Raw genomic sequence first — 16522 nt, forward strand, 5'->3', positions numbered from 1 at the left:
ATGCGCTTAGCATTTATCTGAAAGTAGTTGAAGAGCTGTCTTCCCTCAGAGGATAAATCTCTTGCATCTGCACTTCCACTCCTGCCAACTCAGGAAGCACACAACTGGCTTTGGAGCGCACAGGCATATGTGAGATGGCAATGCAGAAGCTGAACTGTAATGCCAGCAGTAAATCCGGTGTTACCTTAACAAGGACAACAGAAATGATAATGCATACAGTTCTGTGCGTAATCCATCAGCTATGTATAGATTACAGTGGCTCTTCAGAGCTACTGTTAAAACATAGAAATTAAAAACGTGTGGAGTGTAAGACCTGCTTGGAACATACCTGCACTTGCTGTCGTCTCCTATGGCAAACTATAAGGATAGTAAAGATACAGTATACTAATAGTAAAGTTATAGTAAAGATACTCGGCATTGGGCAACAAATCTTCAGGCTTGTACTTGTAGAAACCCATGCTGCCATATTTTTATTGATACAGTTAGCAGTGGAAGCTAGAGATAAATTAGTATTGCTTATCCACAGTCTGCTGATACCTTCATGTTGCTCTGTGGACATCCCTAGATGAATTAATCCTTCTAACAGAAAGGTGGATCGTGAGACTTCAATGCAGCAGGCTGAATGTTAGGATCTAAACTATTTGGAGCCACATACAGCATAGATGCTAGAAGTCTCAAAGTATATTCTGTCATTTTAAAGCATCTTAATTACATAAATAAACTTGTGGAGATCTCTTACTCTAGTAAAAGAGTTAGATGAAAGAATAAAAAAGGTCGATTAAAAGAAGGTTATGAATATGAGACCCCTAGTCATCTGAACTAACACATTTTCATAGGCTCAGTTTTTAAAACAGATTTAGAGTAGTGGAAAATATTTCCCTATCCTGAGGTCTGTCATTGCAAATACAGTGTTAACATTTTTGTCAGCACTGAAAAAATCATGAGGACTTGAAACTAATGTTTTATTTTTTACAGTGAAAGGAAGCTCTAATATTATGAGTTGAATCTGGGGATTTTAAAAACAAACAGAAAACTGTACGCATATAATAAGATGAAAAATTGTGTCACCGTTACTTACATGTAATAGGACCCTAAAGGACAGATGTTCTGGGAGAACAGATATCCATTAGAACATGATTGAAGGGGGAGATTTTGAAATGTAGCCAGAACCTACAGATGGAAACTTTAAATAAATAAATACAAATCAACTTATAAGTAGCCAATATAAATAATGCAGGGAATGCATAATATGTTCTCGATTGTTCAAACCAGCAAACAAACATGCCTCTGCATTCTGAACCATTTGCAACTAATGGAGCAGCTTTGCAATGAGGTTAGCTGAAAGGGAATCGGAGCCAGCCAGCCTCCTGGGCATTTGCAAAAGTAATGTCAGGACTCCAGTAAAAAGCAAAGGCTTTCATTTGCAGAATTTGTTTTTTGAACAGAGCTTTTTTCCTCTCTGGTACTGTAACAAAAATTAATTTGGGGATGCTCCATCCTAGATGAATCCTTTAGCCTATTTTGAAGATAAATAAAGGAGAAAGGAGAGGGAGGGGATGTAGAAGGACATTGCATGTATGAGTGCATATATGAAGTGATAAAAGGTGGGTAAAACTAGGAAGAGTCATCCCAGAAACAGCTTCAGCTACAGAATACCACTAACTTTATTCTTTTTACAGAATCATCGTGAAGATAGTATTTTCTGTTCTGTTATCAATGTAATGCCCAGGTTGCTGGGCACGTACACCACTAGCCTGGCGGCCCACTATTTTCAGCCAAGGACATTGTTTCTTAACAAAGGACGTTTCATTGGCAGAGTAACACGAAAAAAGACAGTGTCCTTTTGAGAGCAGCCCCTACAATAGACCGCTGAGTCACAGGTAACATCAGCAGCAGCAGAGAACAGGGCGAGTGCTTTGCTAAGAAAAGTCACACATCAAAATAGTTTGGAGGATTGTTCATTTTAAGAAGCCAACAGCAAAACTCAGGAGACTATTAATGTCAGAGCAACAACTGATACAGTATTCCCCTAGAAAGAAAACACACACTAGCAGCTAGAGTTGATTTAATTGTGGTGATTGTGAAATAGAAAACTGTAAACTCATTAGCAGAAGCTTAGTGTAACAAAATTGCCTGCTGTTCTGCTATATGAAGAGACAGAATTTAGCATTGGACAACAAGGACCAGAAGCCTTGTGTGAGGACAAAGTTGTGTTTTCCCAGCAAATACAACTACCCTTCTTTTGAACATGAATGCAACTTCCCAGCTTTTGTGTAGCACTTTCCCACAAAAAAGAGATGATTTTCAAATGGTTTTCATAGTGAAATTATAAAATATTCCAGCGGCAGAAAAATGGCCTAACTATCTCTAATCATGTTACCTTTAGAGCTGTCCATCTCTTAATTTTAGACCGGGGCATGCCTGTTGCCACCGTTAGCTGTAAATCTAGTCCTGTAGCCCTTTCCACATGAAATGGCTACATTAGTAGCCAGACCAATATGTTCGAGAAAGCTTAAGGGCAAGACTGTCCTTTGTTACAACAATAATGGCTTGATTCTTCAGAAGCTACAAATATTTTTATTAATTTTGCAGCAGTAGCTGCATTGCTATCATTTCTTCACTCAAAGCGGTCCTTCTTGCACATTAAAAATGTTGTGTTCCTGCAGTGCTGTCATCTTACTGTTGATGGATGCACTTGCATCTGTCTTTCTAAATAACCATGGAGCTTGACTTCTTCAGCCACAACTTACCTTATTTTCACAGTGATCTTCTACATTTTCTCTACTAAAACAATGCCATAAGGAACAAAATGTTGGTTACATTGTTGATCAAATAGCATCACAGTGGGAGCCAGCCAGCCAGCAGCACCAGCAGTTAAAGTTTATTAGATATCTCTTCTTAAACAGTTTATAGTCTTATACATGATATTATGAGTTTGCTAATAGGCCACATAACTTATTTATGCATTTCATACTCATTCATGTACACCAATACAACACATGGTTTCACACATAAATAGGATCATTATTTGGAGCTCATCCAGTTTACAGATATTCTCAGTTAAGCAACGGCAGGTCTAATTTGAATAGTCAAACTAGAAGCCTCACGCTTTCATTAGCCTTTCATCGGTATTGTTCAGGTTCCATTCAGAATCTGAACTAACATAAGGCTCCTCCGATAACCCAGATCTTTCATCCTACTTGTGCTATGTAGTTTTACAGACAGGTAGCCCCAACCTCCATTTTATGGTTGCCTTTGCCATAATGTCACTTAATTATAAAACATCCCTTGGAGAAGTAGTTATTGGGGTTTCCAAGAAGAGAAATGAGACAGAGAAATATTAAGGAAAGTATGTTTTTAAGGGCATTTTAAATTGGTGGAAAATGGGTGCCAGTAAGGGAAAATCCTGCATGGATTTTGCAGTTTTGACTTCCCCAAGAAGAGCTGGCAGCCAAATCTGGGCTTGCTGCCTGAGACACTGACTGCCTGAATAAATGGGCACTCCTCCTTTGAGTATGATGCTATTACATTACTGAGTTTATTCTCCATATATATTTCTGTCTGCACTTTAACAAAATTAATTCTTTTGAATGTTTTTATTTAATTTAGTCTGAGGTCCTGACTTTTTTTGGTTGAAATCTTCAATGATTATTTCCGTGGATAGTGAGAAAGTCCTCCCTAACTTAAGAGTAAAATATTTCCACAATAAGAATAAATAACACAAACACTGACCTTTCAGTCCCAAGCAGAGTGTCTGCTTAAGAACTTCATAGCTTCTTGCCTCAGTGCAGATTGACATTTGCAAGGTTGATACATTGGTTATTTGGATGTAAATCAACATGGAAGAAAAAAAAGTCTCATGATAGCAGAGTCCGCTTTTTCTCAGTTTAATATAATGTAATGGTTAATATATCACATATATTCACCATCAATGTGTAATTTAAATGATGGCTGCTCTTATGTATCAGTGTGGGGGTGTGGAAAGGGAGAGAGAGTTAAAATATTGAAAAATCTGCTACATTTAATAAAGAGAAAAAATGCCTATCGGGAAGTTTGCCAACTATGCCTTAAGGCATCTTTGCAACCAACTATCTGTGTTGATAGTATTTTAGGGATTAGAAACAGGCCTTTGAGTATGAGTCATTGTGAATTCTAATCAAGATGTGCTAGCATCTGGTACAGAAAATTGAGAAAAGCAAAGGGTTTTTTTTCTTTATTAGCACTGCCCTTTGAAGACCTACATCTTTTCATATGCTTTTCTGATAGCCAGAAAGGTCAGCAGTTTGCTCTGACCAGCCATAGCAACAAATAAACTGCCTGCACTCCTTGTTCTTAGTTTAGCCTAAGCTTCTTTCAAGTCTTTCACATATCTTTGGAAATTTATTCTTGGCATAACCAGGATCACTGGTGACACCTATCATGGCTTCAATTTAATGGTAGTTTTAACCTAGGAGCAGGGCGGCTGAGGATCCAGAGAACTTTGCAAGGAGCTTTTGCACATGGGCACAGCAGAAATCCTAGAGGAAAGTGGCAAAGTCTTGTATGACGTTGAGATGAGGAGAGGAACATGAGATCCCAACCTTCCTGTCACTGCTGGTTCACTGAGATTTGAACAGATCTGTCATTTGTATTGAGACACTCAGCAGTGCTGGCATAGGCTTTGCTACTGAAAATATCAACGTGTAAGTGTGATGCTTAAAATTTCACAGTCACTGAAAGAGCCTTCAGACCAAGACTTAACAGAGCCATTAGGAGAATGACAAGTCTGGCTTTGATTCAGCTCACAAGGTTGATGTGTTATGGCAATGTGGTCCTACTGAACAACCTTGTACTGTATTATTCTCCATCTTGCCATTAGATGATCTTCTTTTTGGAGATATGGGCAAGTTGTTATGCCCACTACTGCTGTTCTGGGCAGATAAAACTGTTTATTTAGAGGCTTCCCAGCTTATTCTATGCTTCTGACACTCAAGGACCAGTGACTAATTCAGAGTTAGTGTTTCATTAAATGTGACTGTTTATAAAATCATACTGACTGTGTAAGACCCACTGCTTCTGAATTCTTTGTGGTCACTGCAAACCCTGCTTTTGTAACCACAGTTTGCCTTCATTGATCTGTTTGACAAACTTTTAATCCTTACATGGATAGGGCTGAGAAAACACATTCCTGGTATTCTGTTGTTACACGTTCCTAAGCACATACAGACCGGTCTGTACTGGAAGTTGTTCCAAATAAGCTGAAGCTGAGACAGAGCATACCGTTTTTCTTGCATCCCAGAAGACTTTGAACATGGTATTTCTGAAATGGTATATACTGAAAGAGAAGAGTGCTAGCCTTCCATCTTTCTTGGCAATGCAGAGTGTTGCTTGAACAAGGCAGCAGATTTGACGTTATGATTGATAACCCTTTCCTCATGCTCTGCTCATGGGTTGTATGTGTGAGAACATTGCCCTTGGAGACTTCGCTGCCTGTCCGTCTGCAGGAGTTAGCAGTAATGGCCTGGCCTGCAACACAAACTTTTCGTGGATGAAGCCTTCAGACTCAGCTCCCTCTTCAAACTCTTTTGGAGCATCATCTTGTACTGCTTTCATGTTATTTGCTGCAGCATGATGGTGTGTGTTCTGGGCTTTGTCCCTTCACAAAGTGAGTGATGCCAGGCTCTGGCAAGGCCACCTTGCATGTCTTTCCGTAAGGATAGGTATTGAGGAGATCATACCCCTAAATTAATTCCAAAGGTAGCCCTGAACTTTTACCGGGACTGATCCATTACTTAATAGCCCTTGTCTTGAAACTACTATTAATGACAGAAAAGAAGCGGTGTAGTACTTAGTACATTTGCTAGATACAGGTCCTCCTGGGACATTCCCACACTTTTATTTATTCAATCTGTCCTCTGTCCCCACCTCAACCCTGGGACTTTTTATTAAATTTCTAGAAAAAGAGTCTTACAGCGTACGTGTATATTCATCTCTTTAAAATTATTGGCAAGTCTTCATCCTAAATATCAAGGCAAAGCCAACACCATCTCCTTCAGTCTCTGAGATGTGCAAGTCAGCAGAGTGAAACAGCCCACTGCCTTTTATTAGATGTTATGCACTTGACAGCCAAGTCAAATGCCAAGTTTGGGAGAGCAGTAATTCAATTCTTGATTGAGTAATACACTGAATGTGTTGTTCCTGTCCTCCAGAGAAACGTGTGACCTCTCCAGTGAGGTTCATCTTAAAATAAAAGGTACCTCCTTGGAGGTCACTAGTTTTTCAGGGTAATGTTGGCAGTGTCTGAACCACCCCACCCCCCACCCCCAAACTATGTTTCATTTTCCAGAGTCTTCAGCAATATGGCTTAGGAACTGGGGAGTAAATGAGAGTCCATATCTATGCTATCCCCAGAAAGACAGCAGACGTATAGTTGGTATGAAGGCATCTCACCAAGCAAGTAAAGAGAAAACTGATTTTAAAACAGTCATTTTATCACTACTTTTCGTAGGAAAACTAGCCTTGAAGCAAGCTAATGTACTTAATTACTACTTCACTGTGGTTTTAAGGGTTGCTGCCCTAAACACTTTTCCTCCAGCTTGAGTTAGGTTGTCTTTAGTATTTGCAGTAATTAATTGCCTTAAAGCATGAAGAGACTCCATTCCTAGTCCACCCTGATGTATGGGGACAGTGCATGCCTGCATTCTCCTCATGCTAAGCTTTTTGAACTTGAGCTAAAAGCTTCATCCTTCTAGTGTGCAGTAATTTGGTGAAACCTCCTTCATCCTTTGTGCAGAAAACAGTGCTACGGAATGAGGGAGTATCTTACTCTCCTGTGCTGCATGGAGGATGGACCAACACGCAGCCTTTAAAAGCAAGCAGAGCTCAGACAATTACATTGAGATTACAGGAAGATAACCATGAAGACCTGCTTCAGCCACTAAACTTTGGTGGGCTGAAATAAACTATATCTTAATTGTGCTTTTGCTATGCAAACTACATCAAAGCCCCTGAAGTTGCTGCTTCCTTATTTTCTACGTACAAGTCATTTTTACTCCATCATTGTATTACTTTGCAAGCAGAAACTAGTCTACCTGGAACTACATCGCCTTTGAATTTTAAACTCAGCACAGCCTTTAATGATCAGGGTGTGGCATCAGGCTTCCTAATTAGAGCACTTTCAAAAGTGCATCTTTATTATGGTCCAAACAGCCTTCAGAGGTGAATCAGAGGGTACAGCAATCATAGAGCTGCAAATGGGTGAGAGACATTATGTTCAGGAATTTGCTTGTTCTCCTGGTGATAATTTCCATGTATACTTTTTTCTTTACGTAAAATTTGAAAACAAGATGATTTTTAAACTTCAATATATTTTTGCTTAAATGTCATTAATTCATGTTACAATGGGTGATACTGTCTTTAAAATATTAGCTTATTTCTAGTGGGGAAAGTTTTTAAATTGAATTTCACTATCATGTAGATTAAGAGTTTGGGGCCCAAACATGTGCCAAGAGTTAGCCAATTTATTTCATGAAGTTAAAATTTCCACTCTCCTTTTTGGTGGTTTTGGTAGTTACCCTCAGGATTAATGCAAGATTTCTCAAAGGGCACTAAGGTCTACTGACAGTGATTCTATGCAGTGAGGAAAAAAGCTTAACTTCTGCCTTTGAGTAAGTAAACAAACACAACTAAATGGCAAAAGGTAACAATGAAACTGTTTTAAGGATCAACTAACAGATTGACCAAGAGACGAAGACATAATGTGCTGAAGTAGGATTAGTTAAAATTTCTGTATTTGTAAATTTATAAGTAAATTGAAATTATAATAATTCAATTTCCATCCATACAGAAATTCCTCAAATTTTTTTTACTTTGCAATGTACATTTTAATAGTGTAGTAGAAGGGGAGGTTTGCTGACAGCCATACAGCAAAGGGCATCCCCGACAGTTCGAGCCAGATGCCTGAGACACCTGGTTGATTAGAAACAGGGCTATAAATGTCTGCAGCTGAGAGCTGCTTGGAAAGAAAGAGATAATTGTACTCTTTCCTTGGTTTCCTGGTGTTGTGAGTGTCTCCTGGACTGCTCTGGCTGCAAGGAAGCAGAGGTTCCTGAATATTCAGGAGAAAAATTAGGAATGGATGTTAAGGGTGAGTGACTTACTAGGAGATTAATTTGTGAAGGATGTGCATTACTGACCAAGTGGTGAGGGGTAAGTCCTTGCAATGAGAGAAGTCTGGTCCTGCTCTGTAATGATTGTGAATCAGAACGTTTGCTTGTTTTACATTAGATTGCCAAATTACTCCTTTTAGCTGTGTTATGAGGTTACAGACCCATCAGATATCAAGTACTAGTCATATAAAATTAATCTAAAAGACTTTGGCTTTCTAAGGGTCATATAATGTCCACTGAATATAAACCCATGGAGTAATTCCGCTCTACAAGCTCAGCTTCAGAGGTCAAAAACTGCTCAAGCTATGGAAGCACTCAATCTAGTTGTCCATGAACTGCATATTCATGATTTCAGAGCATCTCCTAAGCCATCTGCACCTAATCATTGTAAGAATATTTTCACAGTCTAAATTGTGATTATCAATGGGCAACATTGACATGAAAGAACTTAAACCACTTGCTTAAAATGTGTAACTGCTTGCTGTTCTAAGCAGCTGGTTGAAACTGCATTGAATGTCTTCCTCTAGGATTGGAACCAGGATTCATCTAGGCAATTAGTTTTAAAGAGGAATAAGTTATCACTTATTCCCATATAGAAAACTATGCAAGAAGAAAAATCTCAGATCTCTTATCTTTTTTTTTTCTGAAGAAACACATAATAGCAACCATTCCAACACAAATCGAATATGCATGTCCTTAATTTAACATCTTATTCAACATGTTCCTCTGTCTTATTTTTCCTTTCAGGTTTCTCAGGAGCTTTTGAAATGTTAAGAGACAAACTAGACCAAGACAAAACATGAACAGAAAACACTTTAAAAAATACAATAGGTAAAAACGCCATTGCCATTGAAGGTGACAAAGAGCAATTGGAAAATGATACTTTCATGCCTCTGCTGGCCCTATTGGAAGGTTCTGCTGTGATATATAGCACTGGTTTTAGGATAAACTGTAATTTTATCTGAACGGATATAACTGATCTGCACCAATTGTCATTTTTTCTTACACATTTGGGATAAAGAAAGGCTGGATCGCTACTCGGTTAAACAGGATAAAACCTCATACTCATAAAAGCTGTATCACCCATCAGCCTCTCTGGGATATAGATTGCTGGTTCCTAACTTTTTTTTGGAGCCAGCAGCACTGCTGTCATCATCTTAACCCTTCTGCTGGCTTCTTGCCTCTTTGCCATCTTCCTGATTGTTCCTTATTTCCCTGCCATCAGCTTCAGCACGACCTCTGAGAAGACCCAAGTAAGGCTAGGTACTTTAGATGATGACTGTTGAAAGGGAGAGACATTGAAGAGGAAAGTAAATTAGCTCTCTTAGAGTAGAGTTTAAAATAAATTAATTTACTGTTGTATACTTATATTTTCTCAGTTTCACCTAAATCAAGAGGTACTGTATATATTGAGTAGAACCAACACAGCAGAATTGAGTTAATTGTAATTCTACTATGAGTGCAATTTATATTTCTTGCTCCATTTTTCACACACAGGTATAAATTTTGGTCAGTGCCATTGTCTTATTTAGAAAGCTGCAACAGCAGGGTTGGGCTTTCTTGCCCTTAGCCAGGTTGTTTTAAGTGAATCACCTGATTTTTATGGAAGATCTGAAAACCAGCTGCATGGTGAGGCTGTATCTCCTATGCCTGGGAGGGTCAGCAGGAGCTGCTTGCTCTTGAAGAGACAGGGGAAACAACAACTGAGCTCTGTGTTCCAATTTAAAAAATGAAGCAAACCCAGAATATAACCAGGGGCTAAAATCAAGGTATGTGTAAATAACCCTAGCTTGGACAAAACAAGAAGGTTGTTGATAGAAATGTTGTAAATTTCATCTTAAATGGTATTGCAGTTTTATAGCACACTGTGGGCAGCCTGGGGTTTCTTGGTAATTTTGCTAGGTAAGGCCATTGTGGTTGGCTTGTATGTCTTTTGCAGGCTCTGTTGTATTCAGGTTGCCAGTCTGTTTTGTTCTGCTATTCCCATTGACTTCCTTTGTAAACAATTCCTCTTAATCATCACACTCACTAGAGTGTGTTATATTTATTAGATCTCTGTTATTCTTGCAGTGTTTGCTCACAGGTTGTATCTTACAAATCTCTCAATATTCCTGTTGTTCTTGAATATTCTCCCCTCTGCCTGCGTATATAAGTGCAGTGTTCAAAACTGGACAGGTTGTCTCACTGGGAAGCACCAGTCCAGAACAGAGCCAGAATTTCTTCCTGTTCCACCCAGACAGTATTCCAGCCAGGTTTCAGGATTACACTGCAGCGTTTAGTTGTGATTCTCTGCAGTCTCCCCACTCTTTCTGTTCGGTGCTCAGCAAGTCCATCCCCATACTGTATCTGCACATTTGACTACTTCTTACATGCAGTACTTTGTACTTGTCCTTCTTCACTTGCCATCTGGTGCACAGGGTCTCCCACATGGTTTCTGGTTCAGGAAAATATCCAACATATTATGACAAAATAAGAACAGAAATCTGAATGCTACTGAGTTAAATTCTTGTAGTTTTAAATTGTGTAATGCCTTCATTTGGGTGCCAGGTTTGTTCTCTTTCTTTCTGTTGATTTATGATAATGTTTTCTCTTAATTATCCTCTGTTTTCTAGTTGAAGAAAAATAGACTAAGAATGAGCACTCACTCAAAGAAAAAAAAAAACCAAAAACAACTCCTTGAGCAGAATTGATTTAAATACACCTCAGCACTGTTAAAGCTCCCAAGAGCCACTTCACAGTACAGGCAGCTTCCTAAAGACATTGGGCCAGTCCAGGTGCTAGTTTGGAGAGAGGTGAGAAATTCCATTTCTGTCTGAAACCAGGGTAAAATCAGCCAAGGTGAATCCAGAGTCAGGCAGTGATCAAATTACCTTGCTTTTCTTCTGAGGTTAATACGAGGAAGTCTTTCAAAGAACAAAATAGGACTGATTATAACAGTGCCTGTGTGCTACATTTGTAGCACTTGTGATGAGCAGGTGCTTTTTTTAAAGCAGTGTATGCTAATTACAGAAATGGTATTGGGGAAAAAAAGAAAAGGAAAAAATAAGGATGCTGTTCAGTAAAAATCCCACCCTTAAATAAAAAGTGAGGAACAGCTAAGGATTATCTTGGAAGAGAAAGGAGAGGAAAAGGATGGTGAAAAAAGCTGAATATGAATCAAAAGTGCCATTACGGGGGGGAAAAAAATACAGGCAAACATAGTCCTGATGTATGTATGGAGCATAACCTGCAACAAGGACGAAGTAATTGTTCTGCCTTATGCAGAGGCAGTAGCAGCCCAGCTGGGCTCTGTGTCCTGATCTGGGCAGTGCATTTCAGGAAAGCCGTGGGCCAGCTGGGGGGAGTCAGAAGAGAACAGTAAAATCAACCAGAGGTCTAGAAAATACACCCTGCAGTGATAAATTGATATTATTTAGTATGAATATGAAAGAAGGGAAATTTTGAAAACAGTCTTCCACTACATGAAAGGCTACTTCAAAGAGGAAGATAGTAGTTTATTCTTTTTATCCATAATGGATGGTGTAAAATTAATGGGTGTAAGTTGCAGTAAGGAGGGTTCATATTAGATGTTTGGGGAGACAGGGGGCATTAACAGTTCAAGTAGTAGATAAGTTGCCTGAGACCAATGTAGAATATCCCAAATGGTGGATATACTAAAGTTAAATGTCTCTCCAAAGACTTAAAACAAACATGGATCAGGAAGGAGAGAAACATCCGATCGTGTTTTGGAGCAGGAAATGGACTTGATGACCTTTTGAAGTTCCAAGCAACCTGGTGATTGCTCTGTGATCATTAAAATAGAAGCCTTGACCCTGCTTTTGTCTTAACATACCCAAACCAGCACTGAGCATAGAGAGGAAAAGAGTATCTGTGTGGCTGAGAAGAAAAAAAGCTGACGCTGCCCAAAAGAACAGTTGAAGTGGAAGGTGGGCACACAAAGGGACACCAGTAGTCCGGTGTTTTGGATAAGCTGAGATTTTCTTAATGTTTTATCCCTGCAGAGGACATCACCAGGTTACTCAGCAGTACACACAGGTACCCGTACAGTACAAATATGCAGGGATTTTGCTTTCAACTGTAAATTGTGGTGTATGAAGACAGAAGTTCATTTTGCTCCAATTAAAGTTTTAGGATGGTAGTGCTGATGGTGAGGAGGGACTGAAGCCTTCCCCTGTTCCCATTAAGTTAACTTGTATGTTCCAGTTTTTTATTTCTATTTTTAATGGGCATAACTGCTATGCTTACCAGGAGCTTCTCAATGTACTTGCTAATGAGAGAAAGAAAATAGATTGGGGGTTGTTTTTAGAAATCTTTGGATTATATGTTTCTATTTTCAAGTGACTTACCTCCCTCTCTGTATACTAACAGTAGATTCACAAAAGCCTTCCTAATTTGCCAGTGGCCTAAGTAGCCAAATTGTTTTCTGCTGCTATGCAATTTTATTGCTATAGTATTTTTTTACCAAATTTTCCTGCATAACCAGATGTGCAAGAAATTTGAGGTGAAACACCATGAAATGGAGCAAATACCTCTGAGTTTTGCCAGCTGCTACTTTTGTTCCATAAGAGGAGCTCTGTAGCAGGGACTCCTCCCAGTCCCTCTAGTACGCCCCCTCCTCTTCCCATTTGCAATAACGGTGCATCTTCACTGCAGGGAAGGGTAGGGTGCTACTCCCGCACCTCTTCATGATTTCCAGATTTAGATGTGCTCTTTCATCTCACTAACAGTGCTGCACTTGTTCTAAGAATGCAACCTGTATGTGGTTTAGATGACATCTGAGACATGCTATGTCTGTAATGAGAGAGTCTGATTGGGATTCATTAGTCAGGACTACACTTGCCTTCCTGCTCAAACAAGGGATTCAACCTCTCATCCATTTCTTCTTCTTTGTTGTTGGGAGGTAAGAATTTCTCAGGCTGTTTGAAAGATGGACTTCGATTTAATCTTTTTGAAGAGCACTAACGTGCAACTGAGAAATCAGTATAAAGGGCGCATAGTAAGAGAGGAGCAACCTCCTGCCAAATGGACGTACAATCCAGCTAGTGTGAAGAGTGCAATGTAACCTATTTTAGCTTAAAAGAATAAAATACCGCTTCTGAAAGATCCTGAACTAGCAGTGCTTTCATCCTCAAAAACATGGAGTATGCTCCTTAACGATGTGCACCGTCATTCTGTGGATGGATGCAGCTGCAGGCATCTTTACTGACTGATGAAGATGTAACAATATTTATGATCTGCCTGGGGACATTTTCATTCAAAGCTACTACTCTAAGGCCTTGCCACACATCTGTTTCTTCTTCTTGCTCCTTTTTGAGCTCACTTTTTGAATCATGCTATATTCTTACTGTTTGGTCTTGTTTGCACCTATCTTTTATTTTCACTTTTGACTTCTCCTCGCTTTCTTGCTCTACCTTACCATTTCCTTCTACAGAAAGGGGAAGTCCACAGGTAGAACGCCATCACCAAAAGTGGATTTCTCCCAGCAGAAAAGAGGTTCCTCCAGGCTCCATCAATAGTACAACATGCTACTGTCCCCACCTTACTGTGACTATAGATATCTATATAATGGGTGAGAGTAAAATTATTTAGCTGCGTTTTGTTAAGAGCATGAATAACGTTTTCCCAATTTTTCATTCCTATAGGCTATTGCTCTGTGACACTGCAGGAAACTCTGCTGGAGTATGAGGAAGGCTCAGAAGTTCATGTAAGTGTGTATCTTCACAAATGTGAATTGCAAAAGCAGCCGTTAGCATTCTAGCCCTTTTAAATATGAGGGAATTGATACAACAGGAAACACTGATGGAAAAGGGATGAGGAGATTGCAGGGGCAGGAAAAAGATAAAAATTCACAAACAAGGTTAAAAAAAAATGCAGTGAGTAAGAGTAAGTTGTCAGTGTCTGACTTCTTGGGAGCAGTGACAATTTATAACAGCAGTGAATCACCCAGGAGTCTAGAAAGAACGATAATGCATTGCTGACTTGCTGTTCTTGGTTTCTCTGGGGTTTTTTTTGGGGGGAGGGCGTTTGCATTCAGGAAGTGTCCAGGCACAGCAAGGACCAGTGGCTTACTGGGGGTACCCGGGCAGCTCACTGTTCCCCACCCCAGCAGCTGCAGGCCATGGGGCCTTTGAGTGTATTAGTACCCTCAGAGCTCTGGCATCACGTTTTAGCACACAAATTTTCAAGCATTACTTTGTTGCACTCTCAGTTTCTGGTGTTTTTAGATGCATTTGCAGATCTGTTCTGCGTTCCAAAAATAAACAGGGCATTAACTTAAGGTGTGGACAGCTCTGCCTGTGGTAATTGCATAGCCAATTTCAGAATTGTGCAAGGTTTACAAAGCCATAAGAAGTTACTAAAGCATAGCTGAAATTATATAATCATACAGGCTGGTGCCATATTGATTGATACTCTTACTGTGCAAGAGAAGGCAAAGTATATTATATCTACTGTAATGTTTTTGTCTGCCGTGCTTAATTTAAGTTTTATCCTAGATTTTACGTATTCCATTGGTAATGGGTTAATTGTATATGCCACAGTGAAATGTATAATGAAGTTATTAGCAGTATCCCTGATTCTGCATCCAGTATGTGCATGAAAACCAAAGAGGAATTATCTAAGAGGCTACCTTTTGCTGTAGGTCCTGGCCGTTTTGATACTAACTTGAACGTTAATGTTATACTGTTGTATATTGGGTAAACAAGTCAGCTTTACTCAACTGTATTTTCCCTTTTTCTTGGCGTAGTGTGACTTTCCATAGGAAAAAGAAAAATCTTGTTTGCCCATGAGCACCATGGAAGTGAGACGACCTGCTGCGTATTTTAGCTTAGGTGCAAGAAAGTGACTTCTGTTTGGGGGGGGGGGGGGGGGAGAAGTAAATCACTGGGGAAGCGCACTGCTGTAAAGTCTGTCAATGCAATCTGCCACAGAGCATAGGGTTTGGGCTTGGAAAAATCCCGTTGCAGTAATCCATTAATCCATAGAATTACTTGGAAGGTTTTTCAATACAAGGAAGTAATTAGACAAGATCCCAATTTTTAAATTTGTATTTAACATTTATGGCTATTTCTGGTACTTTATTTTCTTTTATTCACTGCCCTCTAGAGGTCTTGCAAATGAAATTAGACTAAGGGAAAATAAGGTTGCAGCAATGACTGCCTCTGGCTGGTGCTGCTATGTGCTGGCATATACAATGTTTTAAAATAACTGCATAGATGCTCCTAGAGCTAAATGCTGTTTTCCACACTCACTAGGAAGGGAAAAAATATTTACAGTGGGAGAAGCTCAGGTTTTAATATAGTGACTGGCAGTGCCAGCCACTTGCTCTTATGAGTACAAAAGCAACTATATGACATTCCTCTATAAGAGCCTACCTGCTTTATTACAGGTGATAAGACTTATAGCATAAAGTTGTCAGTGCATCAAATGCTTGTTCATTTATCCCTTTTTAATATTTTCTTGTTAAAAGCATTTTCAGGGAGAGATCATCTTTATAGATGAACTGCAGAAATGCTTCTGAACCTAAAAGTCTTGCTCTTAGTAATGGAATGGATGAGGCCCAGTGTCCTTATGGCTTCTGTCTCCCGGTTGGCCTCTGGGTGCCCTTGCAAGGCATTTCCTTCTCCTGGAGAGTCAGAACGACTGTCTCTTCAGTGGACTTTCCTTATATTTAATGAGCATGAAGTGTAACCTGCAGCACATCCCCTTGTAGGGATGTTTGTGAATCACTCTCCTCTATCTGGCTGCCTGCTTTCATGAAGTGATTTGCATCTTAATAGCTTTGATACTGCTATCAAAGATTTTTTGGGGAAGGACAAAAAGGCAGTGGCATGGTATGATTAAGTGAACCTTGCTTCTTGGGGAAACCCAGCTGAAAATAGAAATGTTGTCTTTAAAATATGGCAAGACTTCAGTTCAAGCTTTGCTGCACCCACTGGTGCTTGGTATCAATCTGAGAAATTAACATAAATTCATATTTAGCTCTTTCACCCTTTATTCACTGGCAGTTGTCATGTGTATTACTCAGCAGAGGTGCCTGCGATCCCATTGCATAGCCAGTTAAGGAAATGGCAGCACTTCCTGGCTTTATGTTTTATTGAGGAAAACACTATTCTGTACTCCTCTAAGTGTGCTTCTGTGAGATGTTTTTTAAGATGTTGTGTCTTAGTTTTGAAGTGAAGCAAATTAAAGCTGGTTGGAGCAACATCAGTGTTCTCCCCTGGCTGAGGAGGGCCAGACCCAGGGAAGAGCAGCCTTGAGCAGAGCCCTGTGCTGGCACAGGGGCTGCTGCTGTGCTAATGACCAGCGAGGAGCCCGCTGGGGGATTTCTTGCATGGACTAAAGTATGTTGTAGGGTGAAACAGTTAGTGCTGGGG

General features: G+C 39.7%; 1 protein-coding gene across 11 annotated transcripts in view; it reads left to right on the top strand.

The window, feature by feature from the left end:
- PCDH15 (protocadherin related 15) overlaps positions 1 to 16522 on the top strand; it is an 896179-nt gene that overhangs the window by 386602 nt on the left and 493055 nt on the right. For 10 of the 11 annotated variants that reach the window (XM_076339474.1, XM_076339470.1, XM_076339471.1 and 7 more), the window contains one exon: positions 13790 to 13851. The gene's annotated coding sequence lies outside the window, so the exon portion shown is untranslated. Of the gene's footprint in view, positions 1 to 10868; positions 10940 to 13789; positions 13852 to 16522 lie in introns of those variants that run through there. The other variant, XM_076339476.1, reaches the window with a different exon arrangement.

This window comes from Aptenodytes patagonicus, chromosome 5 (genome assembly GCF_965638725.1).
Source record: "Aptenodytes patagonicus chromosome 5, bAptPat1.pri.cur, whole genome shotgun sequence".
NCBI lineage: Eukaryota > Metazoa > Chordata > Aves > Sphenisciformes > Spheniscidae > Aptenodytes > Aptenodytes patagonicus.